Source organism: Nestor notabilis, unplaced genomic scaffold, assembly GCF_000696875.1.
Source record: "Nestor notabilis isolate BGI_N333 unplaced genomic scaffold, ASM69687v1 scaffold2085, whole genome shotgun sequence".
NCBI lineage: Eukaryota > Metazoa > Chordata > Aves > Psittaciformes > Psittacidae > Nestor > Nestor notabilis.
The window spans coordinates 14,704-19,790 of record NW_009929638.1 but is presented as its reverse complement, the minus strand read 5'-3'; the positions used below and the strand labels follow the sequence as shown (position 1 = coordinate 19,790).

Genomic DNA, 5,087 nt, shown 5'->3' with positions numbered 1-5,087 from the left:
CAGCAGGAAAGAAAGATAGTAAAAGACGTGACTAGGGAGAGTAGGACCTTCATATAGTTGTGAGAGAAGCTGTGCTGGGCGTGAGAGAAGAAGTGCATGGGATGGTATTACTGCACTGATGGGAGAGAAAAGGAGCAGTCCTCCAGCCTTTGAGGTGAAGTTGAATGAAGTTGAACTCTTCTCTGTGATAAGAATGTTATAATGAATCAGGACCTTCTTTAAGTCTCTGAGCAGATGGGTTCAGGAAATACAGGTATTCCTCATCTGTGCTCACCTTTGGGATGTCATTTATAAACAGTACAAGGGAAGGGAAGGACTTGGATAAGCATCAGAGATGCCTCTGCTTTTCCTACACTCTGAATTGGATTCCTCTTTCTCCAGACATTAAACAAAGCAGTCTTGCTGCTTGGTCATTTAATGTTGGTTCCTCTGACTCTAATCCATTCTGTTTTCAGTATATACCTCAGATTTATTTTTTTTCTGATATTCTCCTTCACATTTTATATTTGTCTTTCCTGTCAAAAAAGCTCAACATTTCTAATGTTTCTTTTAAGGAAAAAAGTAATTGTAATTTTATTATTTGCTTTAAAAGTCTAAGAGTTTGTCTGAACTTGAATACAGTTCTCATGTGTGCTATTGTAATTTAGCTACTGAACCTAGACATGATTAGAATGACCCATTTAAACATAGAACTTGACATTCGATATTGTATTCTCTTTAGACAATTCAGCTGCTACTAGAACACTTATAATTTGCATTACAGAAGATACTTAACTTATACTTCTGAACCAATGTACTTAGGTACAAATTGCCTGTATAACTGCATACATTTATATTTGTCCTCATGCTTTTTGCGTAGCACTTTTAAATAAAATTACACAACTTCATAAGTCAGATAAGAGTGTAACATTTGCAGTTTAATCAGATCAGTACACTTTCCTTTCTCCCCTCTTCTTCACACTTCTTTCCTGCCCCATCCTACTTCTCACAAGAACTTTGCCATTAGAAGTATGCTTATGCAAGTGCAATTTATTCTAGTAACCCCTGTCTTTGAATTGTATTTTCTGAAACAAGGTGTGTTTGGTTATTAAGAATGAATAAAAAGTTTCAGCAATTACAAGTGTGTACTATGTTTAGAATTCTTTACCATGTATTTATGAATTTCAGTTGGTTTTGTAGTTAGGGATACTTGCTTGGAAAGATCATAGTTCAATGTTTTCGTTATTCCTGCTTTAATCTGATGGCTGTTAAATATTTCCAGGTACCTGAGCAAGTATAGAATCTAACAAGTTGTTTTATAATAAAAGTGTACTATTTCTTGACTGTAGAACTGTAGCAGATTAATTGACTATTCAACAATAAGAAGGTGGGAAGCTGCTTTTCCTAAGCACTATTTGAGTGAAAGGAAGCAAATCCATGTGACTTCTAGGAAAACAGAAACCTACTGATTTCTCCCTTGCAGCTACTGAAGCATGAGTGTGAAGAGTACATTGTCAAGTGTCCTCTGTTTTACAATTATTATGTGAAAGTGCTTATTACATGCAAGAATTACAAATCCAAAGTAGTGCGGTTTTTTTTTTAAACTCTGCAGTGTTTCCTATTACTGTTTAACTAAAAACTGACATTTGTCTTGTACAAGTGAAATCTGATTTTGCCTTTGTTTTATCTTTAAAGTGAAGTCCATATGCTTGTATTTGCATGCAAAAAGAAAAAATAACCTGACTAGAATAAAGCAGTTGAAGAAAAAAGCATTTTCACATAGGATAGGTAGATATCACAAGGTATTTACATAGGAAATGACTTCTAGTATTCAAATATTATTTAGTATCTCATGAAGAGCTACAGTTTGACTAGTTTGTCAGTAGAATAGGATAGAATAAGAGTTTGAAGTTTTATGGCATGTTCGTTCTTAGCTGCATGATGAATTTAAGGCTAGTCTTTCTGATTTTTAACTCTCAACTGAGTTGCAAAGAAAATTAGGGTAAAAAACGAAGACACTTTTTAGCTGTGTGCTTTCATACATCAGTTCATGCATATGCTTTCATCCAATCAGCTGGGTTGCTAACAGGGATGTAGAATATATTTGCACATGACAGTAATATAAATAATTATTGGGGCATGGGTAATTGGTAGGACTGACAGACTTTGTATTGAAACTTCTACAACACAGTCTTGTTCATTGCGTAAGTGCAATCACTTTGGTGTTGCTATCTTTTTCAAGAGTCTTGCATTTCATTTACCTTCAAAAAAAAAACCACCCAAACCCAAAAAAACCAAACACGCCCCCACCCCCCCACCCCCCATAGCTGTTTTTTGGTTTTTGTTTTTTTTTTTCCCCATCTTATTTTGTGTGTAGTAGCTCTATCTTCTGCATTTGTGGTTTAGGGATATTTTTATCTTTTTAGGTCGTTAGTAGCTCTACTTGTATGTTGGAATTGTTTTGAGTTAGTTAATGTCAGTTTAGCCTGGTCATTAGGTCTGGTCTTCATTTTAATGTTTATTGTTAAAAAGCTACTTTGTTTTTAAAAGTCTTTCTCCCCCCTTCACATTTCCTCTAGTTCTGCAACTACACTAAAAATCATAGTTTAGCGTTTATAGAGATATTGATGTCTTAGAAAAAATAATCCGAACACATTCATTGAATTACTGTAGTAGTAATCTATTCTATCGGACCAGGCATCACAATTAACATTTCTCTTGTTAATGAAATGCCACAAAGTACGCTTTCTTTCAAAGTACAGTGAAATGCTCAGTTCTGCATTGGCACCTGTCTTCTGTGTTAGCTTAAGTTTCTTTTAAAGTTTTTGTGTTTGCTTAATGAAGTTTAAAAAAAAAGTAGTAAATACTGAATGTTGTCAATCTTCGAACAACGTATTTAAAAGCATACAAATGCTTTAGTAATAAGTAGATATTCTGCATGAGAGATGATTGAATTGCAATCCAAGTCAGTTGGATGGATATCTGTATACCTCTGTCTAATGTGTAGAATGAATAGTTCGTATACAGTATTGTTTTTCCATCTGAAAATCTTTTGATCAGAGTTGCAGATTTAGTTGTAACGGTCAGGTGCTTTTCACTGTGGAATTGCTGCTTGGTTTTATTAGCTGGTTGCGTGAGCATTGGAAATTTCATTAAAGGAAAAATTATTAAAAGGTGGTTAGTTCATAATGGATTTTGGTAGATGAAGGAAGAGATTTGCAGATGTTCTCAGGGCAGTTTAAAGACAGTCCAGAACAGAGGGAAGTGACCACAACCTGTCTCTTTTTTGACGCTGTATGAATTGTCATCTCACTTAAGTGACCTGTGCATTTAACTTTAAAAGACCTTTTATAATTATCCTATTAAATGGTAATGTCTGATCATTGAAATTTGATAGTGAATCCTCTGAGCATTGAGCATTTGCTTGTGAAGATGGGTTAGAATAACCCATACTGCAGATGACTGTATGTCCTTGCATTTCAGTTAAATGATTTTTAAGTGATGAAGACATAGCAGTTAAAGGAATAACTGAATCCCGAAGTTAGTCCACAGAAACTAACATTGGTTATAGATCTGTCTGGACAATTAGTAATTTTTTCTCTTATTTTGGAAAAAGAAATGAAACAATGGCAAAACCATTTTGCTTTAATTGGTGTACTTCTGTTGGTGTTTTAAGTGTCCTGAAATGGAATGTTGAGAACATACCAAGCACTCTAAAGGCATATAACTGAACTGGACTCATTTAATTGCAAAACTGGATCATCAGTGACTAGATATTTGTGTCTTAGCCTAAGAGGTATCCCTTTTTAAGTGCTTATCATGGAGATGATTGTGCTTTCCCTGTATGGAGCAGTAATGTAGAAGGCTGGAGCACAAAATATATCATGTCCAGATTTTGATGCCAAAAGCTTAGAGTGCCATAAAGAGTTTTTCAAGACAGATCATGATTTCTTACAGTGACTGCTCTAAGGGTACTTTTTTTCATTGTAATATGCCAATTAAAAAAAAAAGTCACATTCTGGGGAGAAGTACTGATGTCTGTTAAATAGCCTCATATCTTCTATCAGGTCTTAGAGTAATGTGTTGCTAGTCAAGTTGGGGAAAATTCTGAATTCTGTTTCTGTTTTCCGGGAGGGGGAGTAACTTTTGAAGGGCAAATACTGCCATCCTCATAATTATTATTTTTTTTTTATTTCCTCCCCCCTCCCCCTCCCCCCCATAGAGTTTGTGGGGTTTTGTTTTTGTTTTTTTTTAACCTCCTGAATTACTGTGAATAACTAACTACTTCAATGCAACTTGGGCAACTAGGTGTAAAAACTTACATGATGAGGGACTAACGCGCATATGAAGATGAATTTAGAAACAGATGGATTGCATTTGGGCAAAATTGTCTGCTCCTGCTCCTCTACCTTTTACATTTGGTGCTCTTTCATATTACAAATGTTTATTTGGCATCTCCTGTGTATTTTTTTTTCTTTACATTCTCTGTTATAAAAATATTTTTTGAAGGTATGCAATGACGGATAGTAGAATATTTCCCAGAATCAGTACTCTCTTATACCTTGTAATTTTGCCTCTGTATGAAGAGAGACAATTTTTTTCAGGTTTTGCTTTCTATGCCATTCTCATCTCTTTTGGTACATCTACCTCCCTCTTATCAAAAGACGATGCTTTAGAAAACAAGTCTTCCAAAAATTGGAATTTTGGGAAGAACCTAGTACAGAATGTTCATCTGGGATGACAGTAGTACATACTTGCATTCCTCCCACACAATAATGTGCTGTTTCTGAATTAGTTTGTCTGTAGAACTGAGGCTTTTGTTTTCTTTTAGTTATTTGCTTTACAAATCCATTATCAGGAACTGGTTTAAAGCATCCCTTGTGGAATTGCAATTGCATAGCTCTTGCAAAGCAAACATAGCTGTTGTGTAAATCTGTGAAGAGGGTTTCTTTCACCTCCACTTGACATTAGATGGGGGTGTAACCTTGCATTGAGTTATGTTGTGGGGCCACAGCTGTAGAGATTGCATGTTTCTTGGTAGGCAGAGCCAGATTTAGCTGTTCTTGCTCTCCCGTTTTAAAAAAAGTGCTTGTTCTGATGCAGCTGCT

General features: G+C 35.3%; 1 protein-coding gene across 1 annotated transcript in view; it reads left to right on the top strand.

Moving 5' to 3' along the window:
- LOC104406155 (ribosomal protein S6 kinase alpha-5-like) overlaps positions 1–5,087 on the top strand; it is a gene marked incomplete at both ends in the record, with an annotated part of 35,921 nt that overhangs the window by 17,352 nt on the left and 13,482 nt on the right. The gene's annotated exons all lie outside the window — the stretch shown is intronic.